Source organism: Mobula birostris, chromosome 1, assembly GCF_030028105.1.
Source record: "Mobula birostris isolate sMobBir1 chromosome 1, sMobBir1.hap1, whole genome shotgun sequence".
Taxonomy (NCBI): Eukaryota; Metazoa; Chordata; class Chondrichthyes; order Myliobatiformes; family Myliobatidae; genus Mobula; species Mobula birostris.
This window is the reverse complement of record NC_092370.1, coordinates 228,142,102-228,169,360: the sequence shown is the minus strand read 5'-3', so window position 1 is coordinate 228,169,360 and position 27,259 is coordinate 228,142,102. Positions and strand designations below refer to the sequence as shown.

Below are 27,259 nucleotides of genomic sequence, written 5' to 3'. Positions count from 1 at the left end.
AACGCTCCTCACATGTTAACCCTTTTATTCTCAGAATCATTCTCATGAACCACCTCCTGACGCTCTCCAAAACCAACACATCTTTTATTAGATAAGGGGCCAAAACTGATCAAGTGCAGTCTGACTAATGCCTTATAAAACCTAAGTATTACATCCTTGCATCTGTATCCTAGTCCTCTCGAAATGAATGCTAATGTTGCATTTGCCTTCATTACCATTGACTCAACCTACAAGTTAACCTTTAATCCTGTACCAGGAGTCCCAAATCTCTATGCACCTCTGATTCTTGAATTTTCTGCCTGTTTAGAAAAGTCTATGCCTTTATTTCTTCTACCAAAGTGCATGACCATACACTATATTCCATCTGCCACTTCTATGCCCATTCTCCCAATCCGTCTATTAATACACCTCAGCATATTAATACTCTCGACACTGATCTCCCTGTCCGCCATGTCCTTCTCCTTGGTAAGTACTGGTATAAAGTACATTATGCACCTCACCCACATAGTCTGCATCCAAGCACATGTTCCCCCCTTTTTCCTTGAGTGGACCTACCCTCCCCCCAGTTTGAGTTAACAACTAATACAGCTTGAGGATTGCAGGGGGTGGGGCAGTCCGCAAGTGTTGCCACCCATTACGGCATTAACGTAGCATGCCAACAACGCTCAGCAGAACAACATTGTCCTTAAATTTCTTGTAATAATATTTCTTACTTTGGTAAAATCCATCTGAAGATGGTTCCCTCTAAAATAGTTACTAAAGTGAATAACATAGCATACTCAAATTTTTCTCCACTTTATTTGTGAGTACAAACAGCAGCACTCTGGTGTTCCTGGCAATAAAATTAAATTCAGGAAACATCCTTCCAGACACAACTGAGACACACCTACATGGAGCAGTACTGAAAGTAGTTGCTGAACTGATGTGCTCTCTGAAAAGATTCTGAACAAATTCAGTGGGATAGGGGATACAATTGAGGAATATTACAACAGTATTTAAAAGTAGTAAATACACAATTGTCAGTGTTCTTTTCCAAATGTTTTCAAATCATTATCAAAAAATGCAGCTGATGTGATAATCAACAGAAAGTGGGCAACAGGATAATAAAAACAGTTAATTTGAAAAACTGACATCTCTGCATTGCAAAACGTAGATGGGAATGAGGTCTTCAGCTGTTTCAAACCGGCTAGGAAAGAAAAACTAAGCTTTATCTGTTGCTAAGCATCGATAGCGATGCAGGCCAGCAACTCAGTTCTTTCAGATCGGGCTGCAGCCTCTCCAGTTTTTTTTAAATTTCCAGCTGGCTAATACATCAACCCATGAATACACAAGTCCCTGATTCATAAAGTACTGAAATCATTAAAATTCCTGCGATGCCCACAAACAATTATTTATCTATTCCAAACCAAAGCAATCTGTGAGGAGGTGAAAATTAAATCTTTTACAATGCATGAACCCCGTAAAAGAACTGAAACATTTGCTCCCGTGCTACGTTACTCTCACACCAAGTACAAACTGTTTATTTCCACCTCAATTCAATCAAAATTTAAAACAGGCAATGCACAGAAATTATTGATTTCTAAACTTAATTCTTATCAATGTAATTGCAAAATTACTCATTTTTATTGAAGTAACATAAGCTCTAAAATTAATTGCCTATAGAGTTACAACTTCACACACAAATAATTCTCTGGATTATTAACAGATGTGTTTACAGAAGCCAAAGTGTTTGGGTTACAAGGTTACATAAGCAAAGGTGATAAAGTACTTACTCGGGATTTACAATGTTCTGGTCTGTTTTGACCAGTTTGTAGTTGCGTTCCCAGCAGATTCTTCGCCGACACTATTACTTCTCTTGTCATGTGATAAATTATGCATACCGCATGCATGAGAAGGACTTGCCGCTGCCTGTCTGCCTGGGACAGGCTGGCATTTAGCTGCTAAAGTCATAGTTTTGAAGACAACACATGGCACACCCACACAGGAGATGGTAAGATTTTCAAGGTAAAAGTGAGTTGATTTTCACAGGATTTCAGCTTCTCCAAATACTACTTGGACAAGTTCTTATTCATGTACTAAGTTTGCAGGGCCATAAAAATTTAAAAAAAGAAACTGTAGATGTATGCTAGCGGTAGTGCACTACTAAATTCGGATTTGTAAGTAAAAATCCCTAGCTCGACAATCATGTAGGAGTAATTAGTTAATAAACTGTTCCCTGTATTTAAATCACATTTTGCAAATGGTAACACTGAGCAACAGAGAAAACATATTCTGATAAGATTTTCATAAAATTACGTTCTATAAGGGAGCAAAGATTCTTAGCAGCCTGACAAAGGAAAGACCTACAATGCAATCTGTCCTTACTATACGCAAAGTTAGCCTGGAATGACTGCAAAGACAGAGAAGTAACAATGTGTTGCAGCAGAGCTGTGAAAGAGGGGCCCGAGAGTTTAGTGGGATAGTTAACAAAGAAGTAATTTTCGAGAAGATCTCAGTGAAGGCACATGGCATTATAAAATAAACTGAAAAATATTTTCTCCTGTATTTATGACTATAGCAAAGTTCCAGTAATCCACCACACTTAGGAATTTGGTGATTAAGCAATTCCTAATAAATCCAGATAAGAAATTTTTCTGTGCTGTTGGATGTGATTTAGACCCCCAGACATTTTAATTCACGCAGACGTTGCTCAGTATTATAATAGATTTATCAGTGAAAACAAGTAAGTTTAAAGGGAATGTGAGAAACAGGACCCTGCTCAGCTGAAAAAAAAAGCCCCAAACCCAAGAAACACCAGATTCTGCAGATGTTGGAATCCAGAGCAACACACACAAAATGCTGGAGGAATTCAGCAGGTTAGCCAGTATCTACAGAGGGGAATAAACAATTGATGTTTTGGTCCGAGACCCTTCATCAATACTCAGAGACTGGAAGGACTGTGGGATCTAGGACCCTGACGAGGAAGGGACTATGAAAAGTGGGACTCAACAAGTCAGAGGATGCTTGTGAATTGTCTCCAAAGCTTCATGCAGTTCCTGCACTCCCTTCCACCAGGAGCTGAAGCCATGGTGAGAAAAGACAACTGTACAAACTAGGGCCAGGAAAATGGAAATGACTAAAGGAACTAAGAGCAATAAGCTAATGTTGTAGCTCTATAAAACTCTGGTTAGACCACACATGGAATTGAAAGAAGGATGTGAAAGCCTTAGAGAGGGTGCAGAGGAGATTTAGCAGGATGCTGACTGGATTAGAGAGCATGTTTTAAGAGGAAAGGTTGAATAAGCAAAGGCTTTTTAAAGCAAAGAAGAATCAGAGGTGTATAAAATGATAAAAGGCTAAGTAGAGTGGATAGCAGTGCCTTTTTCCCAGGGGGCAATGTAAATACAAGAGGCATAATTTGAGGGAATGTCAGAGGTAGGTTATAGATACTAGGGCATTCAGAGAGGTGAATGATGTCCCAAAACACATTGACATCACAAAAGAGAGGTACTGTTAGTGTTAAGGTGCAAAAAAGTGAACTAATCCTCAGAGTCTGACCAAAGGTATTCCAAGAGAGTGAGAAGCAACATAGGAAATTGAAAACACCCTGTTTTGCACAGTAGTACAGCACAAAGTCAGAATTAGAATCAGGTTTATTATCGCATGCATATGTCGTGAAACTTGTTAACTTAGCAGCAGCAGTTCAATGCGATACATAATAAAGAAGAAAAAAAATAAAATAAATTACAAAATAAATACTGCAACAAAAAATAGTAAGGTAATAATGCTAAAAAAAGGAATAACGAAGAAAAAAATCCTTAGGTATGGCTAAAGATGACGAATGTGCTTTTATTTTAAAAAAATGAAAAAACAAACCAGGGAACTAGACCCCAGTGATAGGAAATTTACTGGAGGAAATTCTGAGGGAGAGATTCTGTATACATTTGAAAAGATAAAGACTGATTAGAATAGTCAGCGTGGCTTTGTGCATGAGAAATCATGTCCCAAGACTTTGATCAAATTGGAGGGGCGGTAAACATAATCTATACGGACTTCAGCAAGACTTTTGACAAGTTGCCACATGCTGGGTTGGTCCAATGGACTAGATCACATGGGATCCAGGGTGTATCTGCCAGATACAATAGATACAAAAAGTGGAAGGAGACGGAGGGTGGTAGTGAAGAGTTGTTTTCCAGACTGGAGACCTGTGACCAGAGGTATGCTGTAGGTATTGGTGCTAGGTCCAGTGCTCTTTGTTATATATATCAACAATTGGGATGAGAATGTAAGTAGCATAATTAGTAACTTTGTAGATTACGTCAACATTGGTTATGTAGTGGACAGTGAAGGAAGTTGTTTAAAGCTATAACAGGATCCGGTTCATCTGGGAAAGTGGGTCAAGGAACGGCAGATGGAAATTAACATGGACAAGTGCAAAATGATGAATTTTGGGAAGTTAAACCAAGGCAGGACTTGAGGACCAAAGTTATAAGGAAAACTTGAATATATTAGTATTTTAATCCATGGAGCGGAGAATTGATAGAGGTATGCAAAATTATGAGGCTTTTTTAACTGAGATTGGGCAAGGCTAGAACTAGAGGCTAGAACATGAGGGGGAACTTCTTCACCCAGAGGGTGAGAGTGAGGAAAGAGTAGTGTATGCAGGTTCAATTTCAACATTTAAGAGAAGTTTGTATAAGTACATGGACAGGAGTGGTTTGGAGGTCTATGGACTGGACATGGGTGGATGGGACTAGGCAGAATGCCAGTTAGCTTGGATTAGATGGGCCAAAGGGCTTGCTTCTGTGTTGTAATGTTCTATGACTCTAGGACATATAACGTGCATGACAGGGCCAGGGCTACAAATACCTAGATAGATAAGGCGGTGAAGATGTATGGTATGCTTGTATTTATCAGATTGGGCATTGTGTACAAGAGTTGGGACATCATATCACAAGTGTATGAGATATTGGTGAGACCACAATGGAATACTATGTGCATTAATAGGAAGCATGTCATGAAGCTAGAGGCCCCAGAAAAGATTTACAAGTATGTTGCCAGTACTGGAAGGCTTGAGTTGTAAGGATAGATTGGAGAGACTGGGACTGTTTCCCCTGAAGCAATAGAGGATCGGAGGTGCCCTTATAGAAGTTTATAAAATCCCCAGAGTTGGCTAAGTCTAAAGTTAGAGGGCATAGGTTTAAGGTAGAGCTGGGGAGAGATTTTAAGGATACCCAAGGGACATGTTTTTCCACACAAGGGGTGGTGGATAAATGGAATGAGGAGGCAGAGCAATTGGTAGAGGTGGGTACAATTGTAATTTTGAAAAGATATTTGGAGAGTTGCGTGGATAGGAAAGGTTTAGAGAAATATGGACCAAATTCAGGTGAATGGGATTAGCTCAGGAAGGCAGCCTGGTTGATATGAATGACTTGGAGTGAAGGGCGCATTTCTAAGCTTTATGAGTCTAAGAATCAATTTATTGTTGCTCTTTGCCAACTAAGAGAGAGACTGAACAGGGTGGGGTTTCTTAAATCTAAATCGTCAGCTGGCAAAGCAAGCATAATTTTCTTATTCATGAATGGCAACATACTTTACATTGTTTTTTCTCCACATGCCCTGACTACAATTAATTGTTAAATCACTTTAAAGATTTGGAAGTTAAGATTTAAACTAAAACTATGTAATGTTTTAATATTCCAAATATAATTGGGGAACAAATCAACTTATTCAAAGAGCAAGTACTTTTTCTCAAGCTGTTTCTTCTATTTACTCAGTCATACAACACTATTCCTGTCTTCTAAGGACAAGTCAATTCTGAATCCAGATGGCCACTCTACTGTGGATCTCATGCATCATAATCTTCTGCATGAGTCTCTCATGAGGAACCTTGTCGAGCACCTTACATCCACAGCTCAACCTTCATCAATCAACTATGTCATCTCCTCTAAAATTGTGTACTGAATGCGGAATTTGATAGGTTCTTGATTTTTGTAAGGATGCTAAGGGTTATAGAGAGAAGACAGGAGAATAGGATGACAGGAATAACAAATCAGCCATGATGGAATGGCACAGTAGCCTCACTGGGCTGCACGGCCTGATTTTGCTCCTATGACTTATGGTCTTATAGTATCGCTGGAACTACAAAGACCTTTATCCTTCACAAAACAGAGCTGTGATCAAGTTTGCTCTCTTTACGGTAATGTGGTACAAAGCAACTACAGTTCGAAGTACATTTATTATCAAAATGTATATACAGAATACAACCTTGAGGCAGCCACAAAACAAAGAAACCAAATAGAACCCATTGAAAAAAGCAGACTGTCAAACACCCAATGTGTAAACAAAAACAAATTGGGCAAACAATACAAAATAAACAAATAATGTTCAGAACTAAAGTTCATGAAAGTAAGTTCACAGCCACAAAGCCAGTCACAGCCGATCCATAAGCCCATTAGTTGAAGGCCACAACCTCATTTCAGTGCCGCGACAAGTAAACATTGCTGAGCAGCAAGGTGAACACCAACTCGTCTCTGACACATCAACCTTTTCAATCTGGCCTGGTGCTTAAATCAGCGTTGGGCCAGGACAGACAGGACTACGTTAAACCCTGGCTACACAAAAAATAAGTTATTCATATTCTACATTTCAAAATCATTTTTCCAGGTGCATGTATTTGCAGTAACTCCTATGTACATAGATTATTTGCTTAATTGCATAGTTTGCCTAATGTCTTCAAATTCTGCATTGATTTTATCGTCGTTCTCCCCATTTGCATACAGTCAAATAATTTTGAAGTTTGAAAATAAAAAACAGCAAAACTGATGGAAACCTGAAATAAAATTTAAAAGTACTAGAAACAGAGTTAACATTTCAGGGCAACAACACTTTAGCAGAACAGAAAAAAAGAGAAAATAAGTTGCGTTTGCAGAGAAAAAGTGGAGAGATTGGTAGGATAGAAGAGCAACGTGGTGGCCCACATATCCTATTATAGAGTTGCTACCTTAGAACTTTTGTGACCCGGACTTAATCTTGACCTCTGTGCGGTGTGTGCACATTTGCCCTGTGACCAAATGTTTTCTTTTTTTGTCCTCTTGTTTCCTCCCACATTCCAATGTGTAGATTTTAGATTAAATGGCCACTGTAAATTACCCCTAGAGCATTTGCGAGTAATTAAGGTTCATGTGAAAGGGTGCTTCCACCCTGCAAAAACTCATTTCAGGGAGGTAGCACCATCAATTTGTGGGAGAATTCCGGGAGGGGTGGGATGTCTGCAATAGAGTAGCTCCTTAGCAGCTAGCCAGCTAGTTTAAATAACATTAGCTATGCTAATGAATGAATGACACCTGTTAAACGCCTCAACATGTCTTTTACATTTTAACCCACCATGGGCAATAGAAAAGTCACTGTTGCAAACAGTGCAGCGAGCAACACTGTCATTATTTTTGACCCCTATTAGGCAGGGGTACACTTTAGTGTAGTCTGGGGTGACATACATTTTATATTTTTTTTGGAACACTCTGCCACTCTGACTTCTTTTGGAACTCTCTCGCTCTCTCTCTATCGCATGCTCTCTCACTCGTTGCTCTCACTCGCTGTCTCGCGCTTGCTTTCTTGCTCTTGCTCTCACTCTCTCGCGCTTGCTTTCTCGCTCACTGGTAGGTTATAGACGTTAATGGGGACAGTTAGAGCGTGAAAATATAAACAAAGGTGCATAAAAGGATGTGAAATGTAGGCCAGTAGGCCATGCCCCACAGTTCAAACTGTGTCGACAGAGAGAGCCTTGACTGATATTGATTGCAGCTTTCTGAACTAGGCCCAGAAGGAATACAAGGTGTTGATACTCAGGCTAGCATCAGGTCTTGTTAGAAAAATACACTGGAAATGGGACAGAATCAAAACAGAGCATGTTACTTCTTTCCAGACTTAATACTGAATCCTACAACTTCTCTGTTTGGATCAGAACCAGCATTTATGCTGTAAGTATCAGTTTAGAACATAGAACAGTACCGTATACAAAAGGCCCTTTAGTCCACAATGTTTGTGCTGAGCACAATGTCGATATAGCCTGCACATCTGCTTCTGTGTAGTCTATATCCCTCAATTACTTCCTGTTAATGTGGCCATCCAAATACCTCTTAAACATTGTTACTTCAACCACTTCCAGGTACCTAATATTCTGTTAAAAAAAATTACCTCATAAATTTCCTTTAAACTTCACCACTCTCACCCTATAGTCCGTGAGCCAGTAGGGTTGGTCGGTACCATCTGAGGAGAATAATGCTCATAGTGATTTTTGGCAAGGTATACATCTCTAGAGTTAGAAAATATGTGATAGCATTGCACCAGTGGTCGCTTTATCATAATAATATTCATAATTATGATAATTAATAATCATAATTTTCCAAGCTTTCCACATCTTCCGCATCTTCATCTGAACTTTCCACATTCTCTGAGGTGGATGCCTGGTTCTCACAGTCTGCCAGTCTACACGTCAGTACACCTGAGGCCATTTGCAACTCACATACATCTTGGGAGTGAACATTTTTTTGGACAGTTAACAGGCCAGTAGATCCAGGACGGCATCGGGTGCTGGCTGGCCTTCCATCCAGTGCACCACCAACTGTTCAGCTTCCTCATTTTCCATCCTCTGCCAAAAGGGCTTGGCACTTGTGGGTCCTTCTCTAAACATCTTCTCCATATACCAGCCTAGTAGTTGGCTCGCTGTGCATGTTTTGTTAAGCAGTCCTTGCATGGTGGGAGTTGATGACTTCCGATTTCACCTTTTTTGGCACAGAAAAGGTGATACCTGAGCTCATTGACCTTGGTGGTCGATGCTTTTGGGGCATACAGGAGACATGTAAATGCCTCCAGTTTGTCCATCAGTTCCGGGGAGAGGATCCATTCCTGACCCAACTCGAAGAATGTGTCCCCTGAGTTTCCCTGTTGCTAGTCAGAAGTTTTAGGGCACTTGTTTTCAAAAGCGCTTACAGTGTCACATCCTGTATATGCGTGCAACCTGATGAGAGCCCTACAAACCTCTATGCCAACAGTGGCAGCAACCTTCCTGATGCCTACAAGCCTTGTACGGGTTCTAGTGCCACACTTCTGGAACAGTCTTGTCACAAAATGCTAAAGACATGATAAAGACATCTGTGTCTTCTGAGCAGATCACTACAGATTGGTATCCCTCTCTTGTGGCATGGGCAGCATGGAGAAGTAGGTGGCTATCTGCTTCTTCTTGTTGATATTGAACAGCTGACACCTCCTCACTGTCTTGAGATGTGATTCTGTAACATTTGTCATTCACAGTTGCATACAGAATCTTCTCCTGTAGCTTTGCTCTGTACTCCGCCTTCCTCCATTCATAGACTATGAAGCTAATAAGACTATTTTTGTGACTGACTTTGGTCAGGAAGCTCCTCCATTACCTCACCCTCTGTGTACCTGTGATACCTTGCAACTCATGACCAGTCCCTTCACCCCATAGAGACCTTTCACTATTCTTGATAGAGTTCTCCTTGTATGTGTCGAACACATCTATTGTGCTATTCTGACTGCCTTCCCTCAGAACCATACCCAGAATTGTTGTGGCAACATCTCTGAAAGTAACTTGATCACCTTTCACTCTTTGGACCAAGTTCAATCCGTCAACCAATGTAGCAGAGTTTCCTGGGAGTTGCTCTTTTACTGCTACATTTTTCTGCAGGGCTGTAGCTAAAGTAGCTTTATTTGTCTTTCTCAGCGATCCTTCTGGTGTGGACAGGGCGCAAGGCAATGGTCCAAGGGGATGAGAAAGGATATCCTCCATACGTAGATTGCGCCCTTGTGCCATCACTATGATGTGTCCAAACAAATACTGCTTTCAAGATGATCGCCCTCCCATTTGATTTCACTTCTCTCTTCTTACACATATCACTGTTGTTTTTTCGTTGGGTCATGGAATTTCTTTGCTGGTGGGTCTTCCTCTAGTCTCTCATCCTTGAAGGTTGCATAGATTCATCAGATAGGAGGCAATGTCCTTGGGGGCTGCCTTTGCTGTAGAGATGCTAATGAGGTCCTGCTTCTCTGCAAATGGGTTGACTCATTCATGTATGAGGCTAACCACTGCTGAAACTGCTTCCTCATCTTTCTGGATTCTTGGCTGCTGTAGCTCCGCATGACAAAGCTCTGATTTGTTGCCTTACATCATCGCCCTTAACTGTCCCAGGAATGCACTGCGGTGCTCAGCTGTTATGTAGGAATGCTTGATGGCTCTAGCATTCAGGCTGAACCGTAATGTGCCTCCAGGAGTCTGTGTGTCTTCATTCACTGTGGCTTCAATAGCCTGGTCCACAGGGATCTGCCCAAAGGGGTTGTTACTTGACAGCTGCACTGAGAATTGGCCTGTCTTGAAGGCCTCATACACAGAAGGATTTTTCTCTGGGAGGTTCATCATCTGAGCAAAGTAAGGGTATCTGGCATAATTCATCTTATCATAGGCAAAGCACCATGGGATCACAGAAAGCTACCACTGCTGAAATGCTATCACATATTTTCTAGCACCAGGGGTGTATACCTTGCCAAAAATCACTATAAGAATTATTCCCCCCAGATGGTACCGGTGGCCTAAATGCTATGCTTTACATTCTACCCGGGGGCCCGGGGGCGGTGCGGGGGGATGGAGAAGACATCGACTACCTACCCTATCAAATCACCTCTCTCCGCCATTCCAGAGAAAGCAGTTTCAACTTTGTCCAAACTCTTTACAGTTATGACTCTCTAATCCAAGCAACATCCTGGTAAATTTCTTCTAGAATCAGAATCAGGTTTATTATCACCGGCACGTGTCCTGAAATTTGTTAACTTAGCAGCAGCAGTTCAATGCAATACATAATATAGAAGAAAAAAATGTAGAAATAAATAAGTAAATCAATTATAGTATATGATTATTGAATAGATAAAAATCGTGCAAAAACAGAAATAATACATATTTTAAAAATGAGGTCATGTTTGTGGGTTCAATGTCCATTTAGGAATCGGATGGCAGAGGGGAAGAAGCTGTTCCTGAATCGCTGAGTGTGTGCCTTCAGGCTTCTGTACCTCCTTCCTGATGGAAACAGTGAGAAAGGGGCATGCCCTGGGTGCTGGGAGCCCTTAATAATGGACATTGCCTTTCTGAGACACCACTCCTTGAAGATGTCCTGAGTACTTTGTAGGCTAGTACTCAAGATGGAGCTGACTAAATTTACAACCCTAGTCTGTAGCTTCTTTCGTTCTTGTGCAGTAGCACCACCCCCCCCCCATACCAGACAGTGATGCAGCCTGTCAGAATGCTCTCCACAATACATCTATAGAAGTTTTTCGGTGTTTTTGTTGACATACCAAATCTCTTCAAACTCCTAATGAAGTATAGGTGTTGTCTTGCCTTGTTTATAGCTGCATTGATATATTAGCACCAGGTTAGGTCCTCAGAGATCTTGACACCCAGGAACTTGAAACCGCTCACACTCTCCACTTCTGATCCCTCTTTGAGGGTTGGTATGTGTTCATTCGTCTTACCCTTACTGAAGTCCACAAACAGCTCTTCCCCGTCTTACTGACGTTGAGTGCAAGGTTGTTGCTGTGACACCACTCCACTGGCAGGTATATCTCGATCCTGTACGCCCTCTCATCTCCATCTGAGATTCTACCAACAATGACTATATCGTCAGCAAATTTATAGATGGTATTTGAGCTATGCCTAGCCACGCAGACAAACCTCTTAAAGCATTTCATGGGTATAGAAAGAGTAGAGTAGGGGGCTAAGCACACATTCCTGAGGTGCACCAGTGTTCATCATCAGTGAGGAGGAGATATTATCACCAATCCACACAGATTGTAGTCTTCCAGTTAGGAAGTCAAGGGTCCAAATGAAGAGGGAGGTACAGAGGCCCAGGTTCTGTAACTTCTCAGTCAGGATTGTGGGAATGATGGTGTTAAATGCTGAGCTATAATTGATGAACAGCATCCTGACAGAGGTGTTTGTGTTGTCCAGGTGGTCTAAAGCCATGTGAAGAGCCGTTGAGATTGTGTCTGCCATTGACCTATTGTGGCGATAGGCAAATTGCAGTGGGTCCAGGTCCTTGTTGAGGCAGGAGTTCACTCTAGTCATGACAAACCTCTTAAAGCATTTCATCACTGTAGATGTGAGTGCTACTAGGCGATAATCATTAAGGTAGCTACATCCTCTTTAAAGCCTCTACATCCTCCCTGTAATGGCCACCAGAACTACATATAATATTCCGAATGTGGCTAAATTAAAGTTTCATACAGCTGTAAAATGACTTAGCTGACTTTTATAACCAGTGCTCTGACCAATGAGGGCAAGCATGCAGTGCACGTCTTTAACCACTCTATCTTCTTCTGTTGCCACTTTCAGGGAGCTAACAACATTCCTCACTACCCACAACTCCACTAATTTTGTTCCATCTGCATTTACGTCTGTGTCTCTTAAATGTACTACAAAAAACAGAAGTCCCTGTGCTAATCTTAATGGAACATCTGTGATCACTGACCTCTAGACAGAATAATGCCTCTCCACCCCGTACCTACTGCCTATCATTGCCAAACCAATACCAAATCCAATCTAACAATTCTCCATGGATCTCATGTGCCTCTATATACTGGATGTAAGACCATGAGAATTAGGATCAGAATTAGGCCATTCAGCACATTGAGTCAGCTTCATTTCATCATGGTTGATCCATTTTCCCGCCTTCTCCCCATAACCTTTCCTGTCCCTGACTAATCAAGAATCTATCAACTTCCACCTTAAATACACCCATGACCTGATCTCCACAGCCATCATGGCAACAAACTCCACAGATTTGCCACACACCGACTAAAGAAATTCCTCCTCATCTCTGTTCTAAAAGGACGTCCCTCTGTTCTGAGGCTGTGTCCTCTGGTCTTAAGACTCCCCCACCATAGGAAACATTCTCCCCACGTTCATTCTATCTAGACCTTTCAATCTTTGATAGGTTTTAATGAGATCCTCCCTCATTCTTCTAAATTCCAGCAAGTACAGGCTCTGAGTCATCAAATGCTTTTCATACAATAACTCTTTCATTCTGGAATTATTCTCGTGAACATCCTCTGAACCTTCACCAATATCAGCACATCCTATCTTAGATAAAGGGTCCAAAACTGCTCACAAAACTCCAAGTGAAGCCTCACCAGTGCCTTATAAAGCCTTGGCATTACAAGCTTGTTCTTATATTCTAGTTCTCTCAAAATGAATGCTTACATTGCATTTGCCTTCCTCACCATCTGCTCAACCTTGCAAGCTAACCTGGAATTCTGCACGAGGACTCCCAAGTCCCTTTGCACTTAGGATGCTTGAATTTTCTCTCAGTTTAGAAAATATTCTATGCTTTTGTTCCTTCTACCCAAATGCAAAACCATACAATTCCCAACATTGTATTCCATTTGCCACTTCCTTGCCCATTCTCCTAATCTATCTAAGTCCTACTGCAGCCTCTCTTCTTCCTCAACACCACCTGCCCCTCCACCTATCTTTGTATCATCTGCAAATGTCCACAAAGCTGTTAGTTTTGTCATCTAAATCATTAACATATGACATAAAAAGAAGCAGTCCCCACACCGATCACTGTGGAATACCATCAGGCACCGGCAGCCAACCAGAAAAGGCTCCCTTATTCCCACTCTTTGCCTCTTGCCAATCCTCTATCCATGGTGGTATCTTTCCAATAATACCATGGACTCTCAAGTGTGGCACTTTCTCAAAGGCCTTCTGAAAATCCAAGTACACATCATCCAATGATTCTCCTTTGTCTGTCCTGCTTGTTATTTCCTCAAAGAATTCTAACAGATTTGTCAGTCAAGATTTCCCCTTTAGAAAACCATGCTGACTTTAGCCTATTTTATCATGTGTCTCCAAGTACCCCAGAGCTTCACTCTTAACAATCAACTCCAATATCTTTCCAACCACTTAGGTTAGGTTAACTGGCCTATTATTTCCTTTCTTCTGCCTCTCTTCCTTCTTAAAGAGTGGAGTGGTATTTGCAATTTTCCAGTCCTCTGGAACCATCACAGAATCTGGTGATTCTTGAAATATCATTACTAATGCCTCCACACAATCCTCGGCTACCTCCTTCAGAACCTTGGGGTTCATCTGATCCAGGTGACCTATCTACCTTCAGATCTTTCAACTTCCCAAGCACCTTCTCCCAATTGCACTCACTTCTGCCCCGACACTCTCGAACTTCTGGCAAACTGCTAGTTATTTCAACAGTGAAGAAGGATGTAAAATACTTATTTAGTTCCTCCATCATTTCCTCGTCTCCAATTACTCCTGCGTCATTTTCGAGTGGTCCCATATCCACTCTCACCTCTCTTTTACTCTTTATATATCTTTTGAAAAAACTCTTGGTATGCTCTTGAATATTATTGGCTAGCTTACTTTCATATTTCATCTTTTCCTGCCTTAGGGCTTTTTAACTGCCTTCTGTTGGTTTTTAAAAGCTTCCCAATCCTGTAACTTCCCACTAATTTTTGCTATAACTACCATAAAAATGCAGACCTGACATCACACACAGAAGTAAATAACATTCCAGGAGAAAAATGCATTTCAAACTTGATAATAGATGTATTCAAAGTTCAAAAATAAATGTACAATTCCAGTAAGAATAGCATGAATTTTGTTTGTGATTATTAAATTGAACTTTTATTATTAATTTTAGATTAGATTAGATTATGAGGACACTCAGTCCTTGTTTATTGTCATTTAGAAATGCATGCATTAAAAAAATGATACCACGTTCCTTCAGAATGATATCACAAGAAAAACACAGGACAAACCAAGACTAAAACTTACAAAACCACTTAATTATAACATATAGTTACAACAGTGCAAAGCAATACCATAATTTGATAAAGAGCAGACCATGGGCACGGTAAAAAAAAGTTTCAAAGTTCTGATAGCCTCATCATCTCACGCAGGCAGCAGAACAGAGAAGCTCTCCCTGCCATGAACCTCCAAGCGCCGCAAACTTGCCGATGCAGCACCATTGGAAGCACCCGACCGCAGCGGACTCTAAGTCCATCCGAAAACTTCGAGCCTCTGACCAGCCCCTCCGACACAGGCTCTCTGAGCACCATCCTCTGCTGAGCGCTTTGACCCCGCCCCGGCCGCCGAGCAACAAGCAAAGCCGAGGACTCGGAGCCTTCCCCTCTGGTGATTCTGGACCACACAGTAGCAGCAGCAGCGAAGCAAGCATTTCAGAAGTTTCACCAGATGTTCCTCCATGCTCTCACATCCATCTCCATCAAATCAGGATTGTGCACGGCACCCTACTTGACAAATAACAGACAACACCACTGGAGTGGCCGCTGCAAGCTGTGTTGCGCCGCCATCTTCTCCTCCCTCAGTATAAAGCAATGCTCTAAATCTCAATTTTTAAAAAGTATTAGAATTTTTGGGTGTAAAAACATTAAAATACATCTCAATTCAAATTCATGATTATTAATAGAAAGATTTGAGAAAGTTAATTTAACTGCTAATATCAGAGATTCATGAATGTTTATTACTGCTATAATGTACTGATTAATGAGAATTCATAGCGATACTTTTACAGCTTCACAGAGTTTAGGTTTTTAATCCAAAAGGAAGCAGTTTGTTGGCAGGATATGGCTCCACCTGTTTGCTTCATTACTTAAGTACAGGCTTAGGACACAGAATGAGACAAACCAGTTTATTTCTACCCATCCAGCTGCACTGTCATCAAATCTCTATTTTGTCTGGGCTTTCAAATGCATGTTGGAATGTGCAATGTTATAACACATCCAGCTTGCCTATTCATAAGCATGTGAAAACACATCCATCTCTAAAAGACACCGGCCATTTTACGAACCCCAATTGCCATGGTGACTACACAATGAAAATAGCCATTTCAATGCAGAAGTAAAAGGACCCAACAGTGGGCATTGAACATGGGATTTTCAACTGAGAAATGACTGATATTTAGATTATCAAAGCTGAATTTAAACTTTATAGTATTTTCTAAGTATGCTATCATTCCAACGATTTTATTAAAATCCTTGCAGCCACAATCAGTAGCTAAAAATTCTAAAATTAGTTAAAATGTTTTGTTTGAATGTACAAAAATACATCTAATTAAATAAAATTGCATTTGATAGGAAAAGCATTTGAATTTTCCTTTTACAGGTTCATAAAATGATACAGCATGGAATTAGATCCTTCAACCCAACTCACCCATGCTGACGAAGATGTCGTTTAAACACTGGACTTGTAGATGCTTCTATAGCTTCCTCTGGTAACTTGTCCTATATACCAACTACACCATGTAAAAAATTTGCTCCTCAGATCCCTCATAAGTCTTTTCCCTTTCACCTTAAATCTATCCCTCTTGTTTAGAATTCCCTGCCTTGTGAAAATGACTGGGACCATCCACCTTATCTATACCCCTCATGATTAAATACTTCATCATAATTTTAGGGTTCCACAGTGCCCTGAAATGGCTTACAGCAAATGAAATACATATAAAATTTAGTTCAGTTGTAATGTACGAAAGCCCAACAGTCAATTTGTGCATAGCAAACTCCAACACTACAATAAATAAAACTGTTGTGTGCTTGGATTTTCAGAAGGGCTTTGACAAGGTGCCCACACAAGACTGCTTAACAAGACAAGAGCACACAGTATTACAGGAAAGATACTAGCATGGAGAGGAGATTGGCGATTGGCAGGAAGCAAAGAGTTGGAATAAAGGGGACCTGTTTCGACTGGCTGTCGGTCAAGTGGTCACAAGGTCAGTACCAGGGCCACTTCTTTTCACATTATACGTCAACAATTTAGATGGTTTTGTGGCCAAGTTTGCAGTAGATTCGAAAATAGGTGGAGGGGCAGGTAGTGTTGAGGAAGCTGGGAGTCCACAGAAGGACTTGGGCAAAGAGGTAGCAGATGGAATATAGTGTAGGGAAGTGTAAGGGCATGCACTTGGTAGAAGGAATAAAAGTGTAGACTATTTTCTAAATGGGGAAACAATTCAAAAATCCAAGTTGCAAAAGGGACTTGGGAGCCCTTGTGCAGGATTCCTAAAGGTTAACTTTCAGGTTGAGTCAGTAGTAGGAAGACACATGCAATGTTAGCATTCATTTCAAGAAGATTAGAATGTAAGAACAAGAATATGAGGCTTTATAATGCATTGGTCAGACCATACTTGGGAGTATTGTGAGCTGTCATTGAGTATATTTAAAGCCGAGGTTGATAGGTTCTTGATCAGTCAGAGGCGTCAAAGGTTACATGAAGAAGGCTGGAGGATGAGGTTGAGAGGGATAATAAATCAGTCATGACAGAAAGGCAGAGCAGATTTGATTGGTCAGGTGGCCTCATTTTCCTATCTCTTATATCAGCGTTGGAACTATGAAGAAATCTAACCTTCACAAAGTAGAACTAACTGTGATCAATTCTGCTCTCTTTAAGATAACATGGTACAAAGCAACTACAATTCAAAGTATATTTATTATCAAAGTGTATATACTATATGCAACCTTGTGATTCGTCTCCTTACAGGCAACTACAAGTCAAAGAAACCCAATAAAACCCACTGAAAAAAGGCCATCAAACATCCTATGTGCAAAAAAGAACAAATTGTGCAAACAATACGAAGTAAACAAATAACATTCAGAACTAAAGCTCACGGAAATAGCAAATCACAGCCGATCAATGAGCCCATTAGTTGCAGGCCACAGCCTCAATTCTTATGGTCTTATCTGCTTTTCATGGTGTTAGCAGAAGATAAATGTCCTCCAAAAATGAGATTCCAGAAGCCTCTTGCATAAATTCTTAGTATTTTTAATCATGCCATAGGATCTTTTATACACATATGAAAGAACAAATAGTATCATCTGAAATTCAACACCTTGACAATGCACTACTTTGTCAATAGCACTTGACAAACATACATATTAGGAAAAGGAACAGACAGAGTCATACAGAACAACAGCATAGATATAGGCCACTCAGCCCATCTAATCTGTATTGAACTTTTATTCTCCTACTCCCATTGACCTGCACCTGGACCATAGCTTTCCAAGCCCCTCCCATCCATGTACTCCTCCAAATATGGACGCACCACTCAACCCGCTCTTTCAAACTCCTGGGAGTGCACATCACACACAACCTCTCAACATATCCTCCACAGTTAAGAAAGTTCACCAATAACTCTACATTCTGAGGAGGCTAAAGAGAGCTGGACTATGCACATCAGTACTCAGAAGATTCTACATCACTGCATGGTAAGGAAACTGCACTGCAGCGGACAGGAAGGCTCTACAACGGGTAGTAAAAACTGCCCAATGCATCGCCGGCACTAGTTTACCTGCCATCAAGGACATATATACAGAAAGGTGCCTGAACAATGCCAGGAATATCATGAAGGATCCCACCCATTGCTCATGCCTATTAGTCAGGACTGCCAGATTCAAAAACAGTGACATTTCCACCCACTAACCCACCCCAACACCAGTACTTCATCATTTCCTGTCAGATTCACGTTAGATACAAACAATCCGGTGCATAGTGTCACTTTATGTACAATCAATGTATGTAAGCCACCCTACATATTTATATTTAACATGATTTTTGCTATTGTGTTCTTTATCTAATCATGTTTTTTTTTGCTGTATCAGCTCCGAAGTAACAATTATTTTGTTCTCCTCTACACTTGTGCACTGGAAATTACATTAAACAATTTTGAATCTTCTCTTAAATGTTGAAATCGAATCCACATCCACCACTTCTGCTGGCAGATTGATTCACTTGGATCACGTGTGCCAGTGAGCCTAATTTCTAGATTCTTCCATAAGAATCTAGAAATATCTTCTCCCATCTCTGTCAGAAACCCTCAGGTTCATTTCTGCTTCACCTCGCATTCATATAAATTCCAGAGGTCAGACCTATCCAAATGAGCCACATAGGAAAACTCAGATATTCCACATCTGTCTGCAAAATCTCTGGATAACTTCTATGCATTAACGCCTTTAAATAACAAGACGTGGCTCTGAATTCAATCCCCTGACTAATGAAGGCCAACACACCATACATCTTCTGAACCACCCTATCAAATTGCATAGCAAACTTGAGGGATCAATGGATGTGGACCCTAAGGTCTCTTTGTTCCTCCACAAGTGTTCGAAAAGTGATCTGCAAACACTTTTTCCTCAGATGGCCTAGGACACACAAGGAGTGACACTTCATCCATTACACAGACAAGTGACTTTGCTATCAAATTTTACAGGTGTTCCAGACAGATCTGTTTGCAGAGTGTTTTATTGTTGAGTGGGGGTGTGTTTTGTAGAGACTGGTTAGATATGAAGTCAGCTGTTCAATGCCAGCAGCCCTGTGGCCACAGCAGAGCTTAGAAGACGGCTTGCTTGAAGTAGATGACCCAATACTCTGTGTACCTCTACAGAATGTGGAAACAGGTGCACCCAGAACATGGCTCCCTTGAATTTCTGCAGACAAGCAGATAGCAAAACAGGTTACCAAATTGTCCCTCTGCAACAAGAGGCACAACAAGGTTATAGGGATAAGGCAGGAACTGGATACTGATAGTGGATGATCAGCCATGATCACAGTGAATGGCGGTGCTGGCTTGAAGGGCCGAATGGCCTACTCCTGCACCTATTGTCTATTGTCTATAATCACCAGCCAAGAAACTTATCATCCCTGTCACATTCCTGGACAGTGAAACTGCTACATTCACTCCCTTGTGAAATATAGCACTATGCATTTATAGAAATTACTTTTTTTCAATAAAGCTGTTTAATGTGTCAAGTTAAAAAAAAGTTTTTTTTTGTCTGAACACCATGTTGATGATGAACATCATGATTATCCCCCAACTTACTTTTTCTAACCAGTGAGTACTCTTGAGAGGATCTGTATTAGTATGGGCTGAAAGGGAATATTTGAGGCTTGTGGGGATGCTTTAGTGGTCAGAATGCAACTAAATAGTATCTGTCCAAGTATTCCACACATTGTGACAATTCCAAAAGAATTGTTCCATTTGCTTTGGGACAGAACTACACTAAGTTATTAATCTTCTGATCACGGGAGGTATTAACAATAGCTCTCATTGCTTTCATTCCATCTTCCAGCAGCTTCCATTTAAAATGGAAAGCTTTGTGGAACTGGATCTGGTCAAACCCACTCTGAAAACAATTCTGGATGAATATCTCATTTAGAATGTTATTCTTCAAAAGTTACATTTTTTCACTCTGAACAATAGATTGATTGATCTCCATCAGCTGCTTTTGTTAAGATTGGGTACAGCCTAGTCCATCGCAGGAAAAACCTCCCTAATTTTGAGCACATCTACAAGTGCTGCCACAGGAAAACAGCATCCATCATCAAAGACCCCCACTATCCAGGCCATGCTCACTTCTCACTGCTATTATCGGGAAGTAGGTACAGGAGTCTTAGGTGTCACAGCACCAGGTTCAAGAGCAGTTATTACTCTTAAAACATCAGGCTCCTGAAGTAGAGTGGTTATATTATGCATGGCAAGTGATTATTCAAAGCTTTTAAATATACGTGAACAAAAAAGAGAAAATTTTGCCTTCAGTCATACTTAAGGGCATCGTTGATACTGTATTTTATTAGGGTGGTCACTGATGGAATGTCCAATTACTAAAACATCACTTGCAATGCAGCTCATACTTTGACCCAATTATAAGTGCTATGATTCTTTGTTGAGCTTGCATGCAATATGTCATTGCCAGCTGCAGATTTTTAGCTTCTAGCTGCACTTTAGCTATTTGACTAAAGGCCTTTGTAAGGTGAAGCAACCATGTAAACGAAATGATTCCACTGAAGCAGAATAACATTAAATTAGCCAGGAGCATGGATAAAGCTGGATTCGATCTTTTTACCTACTCATACCTTAAATGTGAGTATTTCATTGAAATGAATCAAGGCTATGATTTTACACACAAAATGATTACACTGCAAAGATTTTTAAAGTGAGTGGAGTATAAAAGTAATAAAAATTTCCAGCATTCAAGTAACTTGAAACAAATAGTTTGGATAACTCTCCTGAATGAAATCTCACTTTACTCCAATGTCTGGTGTGAACATTAAACTTTAGATATGCCTGTACTGGCTTTTGGATTATGCTTTCATATCCCTAAAGCTATGAGGCATTAAACAACGCAAACAAGAGGAAATCTGCAGATGCTGGAAATTCAAGCAACACACATAAAAGTTGTTGGTGAACGCAGCAGGCCAGGCAGCATCTCTAGGAAGAGGTACAGTTGACATTTCGGGCCGAGACCCTTCGTCAGGACTAACTGAAAGAAGAGCTAATAAGAGATTTGAAAGTGGGAGGGGGAGGGGGAGATCCAAAATGATAGGAGAAGACAGGAGGGGGAGGGATGGAGCTAATAGGTTCAAAGTTCAAATTTCTTATCAAAGTATATATGCTATATAACAACCGTGTGATTCACCTTCTTGCAGGTTCCCAAGGAACACAATAGAACCCAAGAAAAATTACACACAACAAAGAGCAATAAATTCCAATGTGCAAAAGAGGACAGATCCTGCAAACGGTAAACAGTAAACAAATAATACATAAAACGTGAGCTGCAGAGTCTCGAAAGTGAACCTACAGGCTTGGTCAGTTCAGCGCTGAGGTGAGTGAAACTGGTCCAGGAGTCCAATGACCGCAGGACAACAACTCTGCCTGAACATGGCCGCGTGGGAGCCAATCTTCCTGCTCAAAAGGTAGTAGCGAGAAAAGGTGAAATCGGGTCAAATGCAGACAGACAGGACAGACTCAGGTGGGGAATCTTGGCTGGCAGGGAGAAAAACAATGGTTCATTTTCTGCTCTGCTTTGATCTGGCTTCACGTTTTAATCAGTGTGGAGCAATGGACTGAGCACAGGTACATTTTCTGATGTCAGGCCTTGATGCAGCCTCTGTTCCCACAAATGCCATACTTGCATTTGTGAGTCAAGTTTGCCATATCCTTCAGATTGTTAAATTACTAGTTCATTTAGCTGGCTCAAAGTACATTCCTTAAATGGAAACTACAGTAGTGCTAGAAAGTTTGTGACCCAAAATGTGATCAGATCTTCAAACTAGATAAAGAGAAACCAATTAAATAAATAACACAAAAAATTGTACTTGTCCATTTATTTATTGAGAAAAATGTGAATATCTGAAAAGGTTCAGCTGCTTAAATGCAGCTATATAAATTCAAGATGTAGTACATGCCCCAATGAATAAACATTGAGCAATAAAGCAAATACCAAGGGACCTGAAATGGAGTTTGCCCTTACTGGACGTCACTTTCCAAATAGGAAGCAGTCAACATTTCAATGAGATTAATGGAGTTAATCTGTAGCATCATTAAGAACATTTGGAGGATGTTATTTTAGTTCTAAAATTTGCAGGAACAATTCTAGAAATTTATAAGATACAAGTGACACTTATTTAGCGAACAATGTTGATGAACTAGTTCTAAACACATTCAAAAATGATGAATGTGTACAATGAGGTGATAGCAGTTAAACAATTTACGAACAGTGGTGTACCTACGAACTTAATGGTCTTTTATATTTTTCTCCACTTCCTTCATAAAACTGCCTTGACATCATAAACCAGATCATGAAACGTCTAACTCCCATCACTAGGTGGCTGCAATATCTCTCGTAAAAATTCACAAACAGAATGACTTGCATTTATATGGAGGTTTTCATGACTCAAACCTATCCCATAAAACTTCACGTGAAATATACTTGTGAAAATGTAAGAAATGTACCAGTTAATTGTACACATCCAGCTTCCACATACAGCAATGCTATTATGATCAGATCATTAATATCACTTCCTTCAATATAGTGCTTTTTAACATAGTGCTGACTATGTTATCAGAGCACAAACAAAAAGAGAAAATCTGCAGCTGCTGGAAATCCAAGCAACACACTCAAAATGCTAGAGGAACTCAGCAGGCCAGGCAGTATCCATGGAGAAAAAGTACAGTTGATGTTTCACGCTGAGACCCTTCGGCAGGACTGGAGGAAAAAAAGATGAGGAGTAGATTTAAAAGGTGGGGGAGGGGAGAGAAACACAAGGTGATAAGTGAAACTGGGGAGAGGGAAGGATGAAGTAAAGAGCTGGGAAGTTGATAGATGAAAGAGATACAGGGCTGGAGAAGGGGAATCTGATAGGAGAGAACAGAAGGCCATGGAAGAAAGAAGAGGGGGAAGGAGCACCAGCGGGAGGTGATGGGCAGGCAAGGAGATAAGGTGAGAGAAGGAAAAGGGGATGGGGAATGAAGGAAGGAGGGGGCATTAGTGAGAGGTCGAGAAATTGATGTTAATGCCATCAGGTTGGAGGCTACCCAAACAGAATATAAGGTGATGTCCTCCAACCTGAGTGTGGTCTCCTCCACTTAGATTGGAAGAGCAACATCTTATATTCTATCCAGGTAGCCTCCAACATAATGGCCCCCTCCCCAGTTTCATCTATCGTATTTCTCTCTCCCCCTCCCCACCATTTAAATCTACTCACCTTTTTCTCCTCCAGTCCTGCCAAAGGGTCTCAGCGTGAACCATCAACTGTACTTTTTCCCCTCCCATAGATGCTACCTGGCCTGCTGAGTTCCTCCAGCATTTTGAGTGTGTTGCTAAGTTATCAGAGCAGCAGTTTCACAGAATGGGCCTGACCAAGTTCTTTAATTAGTTCAAAATAACCCATTCTTCTTTTGCCTTGGAAATATTGGCATTGCTTATAGTTTTCCAAGAACAAGCAGCAATTGTGGATTTCTTTCTTGGCCAGAGCAGTCCAACCTTCCAACTTCACTAAAAGATGCTTTTATGTCAGAAAATAGAAAGGTGGAATGCTCTGGTCAATCTCAAACAAGAATCTACATCCTGATGATGTACTGCAATGATACCACCAATTGTTCCCTATTACTGGTCCATCATCCTGACACAGGAATCTGCAACCATCAATGCTGTAATCATCCTTAATCCTACGCTGCTGGGCAGCACAGTAGCATAGCAGTTAGCACAACACTTTACAGTGCCAGTAATAAGATCAGGGTTCAATTCCCATCATAGTCTGTAAGGAGTTTGTACATTCCCCCTATGACCACATGGATTTCACCCAGGTGCTCCAGTTTCTTATTGCAGATGTAGTCTTTAACCAGCCTCTCAAAGCATTTGCTTACAATTGAGGTGAGTGCGGCAGGGTGCCAATCATCCATACAGGACCCCCTCCAATTCGCCTACCGATGGAACTGGTCTATTGATGAAGCCATAGCTACAGCACTATACACTGTCCTCACTCACCTGGAGAAGAGGGGGGCATATATTATAATGTTGCTCCTGGACTGCAATTCAGCATTCAACACCACAATTCCCTCCAGACTCTACAGGAAGCTCAGAAACTTCGGCCTGTATCCCATCTTGTGCAGCTGTATCCTAGACTTCCTATCGGATTGCCAACAGGTGGTAAGGATTCACCCCTGCCCCTCTGACCCTCAACACAGGTGCCCCCAGGGTTGTGTTCTGAGCCCCCTTCTCTACTCCCTTTACACCCACGACTGTATTGTCACACACAGCTCCAATCTGCTGATGAAATTCACAGACGACAACACTTTGATTGGCTTTATTTCTAGCAGTGATGAGACAGCCGACAGACAGGTTGACACCCTAACACAGTGGTGCCAGGATAACGACCTCTCCCTCAATGTCCAAAAAACAAAAGAGCTGATTGTGGATTACGGGAGGAACGGAAACAGGCTCAGCCCGATCAACATCAACGGGTCTGCAGTCATAGTCATATTTTATTGATCCTGAGGGAAATCGGGTTTCTTTACAGTTGCACCAACCAAGAATAGAGAATAAATATAGCAATATAAAACCATAAATAATTAAATAATAATATGTAAGTTATGCCAGATGGAAATAAGTCCAGGACCAGCCTATTGGCTCAGGGTGTCTGACCCTCCAAGGAAGGAGTTGTAAAGTTTGATGGCCACAGGCAGGAATGACTTCCTATGACGCTCAGTGTTGCATCTCAGTGGAATGAGTCTCTGGCTGAATGTACTCCTGTGCCCACCCAGTACATTATGTAGTGGATGGGAGACATTGTCCAAGATGGCATGCAACTTGGACAGCATCCTCTTTTCAGACACCACCGTCATAGAGTCCAGTTCCATCCCCACAACGTCACTGGCCTTACGAATGAGTTTGTTGATTCTGTTGGTGTCTGTTACCCTCAGCCTGCTGCCCCAGCACACAACAGCAAACATGATCGCACTGGCCACCACAGACTCGTAGAACACCCTCAGCATCGTCTGACAGATGTTAAAGGATCTCAGTCTCCTCAGGAAATAGAGACGGGTCTGACCCTTCTTGTAGACAGCCTCAGTGTTCTTTGACCAGTCCAGTTTATTGTCAATTTGTATCCCCGGGTATTTGTAATTCTCCACCATGTCCACACTGACCCCCTGGATGGAAACAGGGGTCACCGGTTCCTTAGCTCTCCTCAGGTCTACCACCAGCTCCTTAGTCTTTTTCCAGAGGGTGAGTAGTTTCAAGTTTCTCAGTATACACATCACCAATGATCTCACCAGGACTTTGCACAGCAGCTTTGTGCCAAAAAAAAAAAGCACAACAGTGCCTCTCCCACCTCAGGTGACTGAAGAAATTCAGCATGGGCCCTGAAATCCTCAAGACCTTCTACAGGGGCACCATTGACAGCATACTGTATCACCACCTGGTACAAAAACTGCACCAACCTTGATTGCTGGGCACTACAGAGAATGGTACGGACAGCCCAGTGCATCTGTGGAGGTGAACTTTCCCCCTCTGAGGACATGAGGACATTTATAGCAGCAGGTGCAGAAAGGCGGCCTGGAAGATCCTCGGGGACTCCAGTCACCCCAACCATAAACAATTTCAGCTGCTTCTGTCTGGCAAACGCTACTGCAGCATTAAAGCCAGGCTACGGAACAGCTTCTTTAGACAAGCTATTAGACTTTTAAATTCACGTCTATACATTGTAACGGAGTTATAACGCAAAGATTTGTACTCCCTCACGTTATGGGATGGATGTAAGATTTATGTTTGTAAATAAATTCTAAATTCATTCCAAAAAGACATAGGAATTAGGGTTAGTAAGTTGTGGGCATGCAAGGTTGGTGCCAGTATTGTGGTGACACTTGCAGGCTGCCCAGCATATCCTCCATGCAAACAGCACAGTTCACTATACGTTTCAATGTATATGTGACAAATAAAGCTAAACTTTTGATTTCCCCAGCATGACAATCCTGCCTCCACCATATAATGCCTGTGTCATAATCACCGAATACTGCTGCACTCCATTCCAACCTTTCCCCAGAAAAAAAACAATGACAATTCTTCGACAACTCGAATGAGCTCTGCCAATCTTTATTAATATACAGCATTTTATAAGCAACTAATCAAGTCAGGATCAGATTTATTATCACTGACACCCGACATAAAATTTGTTGTTTTACGGCAGGGGGTGCAATACATAAAAAATTACTGTAAGTTACAATAAGAAATATTTCAACAAAGTAAATAAGTAATGCAAAGACAGAACCAAAATAGTGATGCAGTATTCTTGGATTCATGGACTGTTCAGAAATCTAATAGCAGAGGGGAGAAAGCTGTTCCTAAAACATTACGTGTGTCTTCAGGATTCTGCATCTCCTCCTTGATGTAGTAGTGAGAAGGGGGCATGGGCTGGGTGTGGTGGTCGGGGTAGGGAGGTCCTTGATTAATACCACCTTCTTGAGGCATTGCCTTTTGAAGATGTCCTCAGTGACGAGGAGGCCATTGCCCATGCTGGAAGTGGCTGAGCTTACAACCTCCTGCAGCTTTTTCCAATCCTGTGCATTGGGGCCTCCATACCAGATAATGTAACCAGGTAGAACATGATACATCTGCAGAAATTTGCAGGGCCTTTGGTGAAATACCAAACCTCTTCAAACTCATATTGAAATATAGCAGTTATTGAGCCTTTTTTGTAATTTCATTGATGTGTTGGGCCCGGGATAGACCTTCAAAGATGTTGACACATAGAAACTGGAAACCACTCACTGCTGTATGTTCTCCCAACTTCCCTTTTCTGAAGTCCACAACTAATTCCTTGCACTTAATGATTGTTATTGAGACACCACTAAACCAGCCAATGCATCTCATCCTGCACGCATCCTTAGCACCACCTGAGATTCTGCCAACA

At 41.3% G+C, this 27,259-nt stretch overlaps 1 protein-coding gene and 1 long non-coding RNA gene across 3 annotated transcripts in view; one reads left to right on the top strand and one right to left on the bottom strand.

Annotated features, from left to right (window-relative positions):
- ston2 (stonin 2) overlaps positions 1 to 27,259 on the bottom strand; it is a 148,608-nt gene that overhangs the window by 36,021 nt on the left and 85,328 nt on the right. The window lies entirely within an intron of this gene.
- Positions 1,901 to 22,107, top strand: LOC140205529 (uncharacterized). Its single transcript, XR_011887868.1, has 3 exons — positions 1,901 to 2,004; positions 16,627 to 16,790; positions 21,497 to 22,107. It is a non-coding gene; the product is annotated as an uncharacterized lncRNA (long non-coding RNA).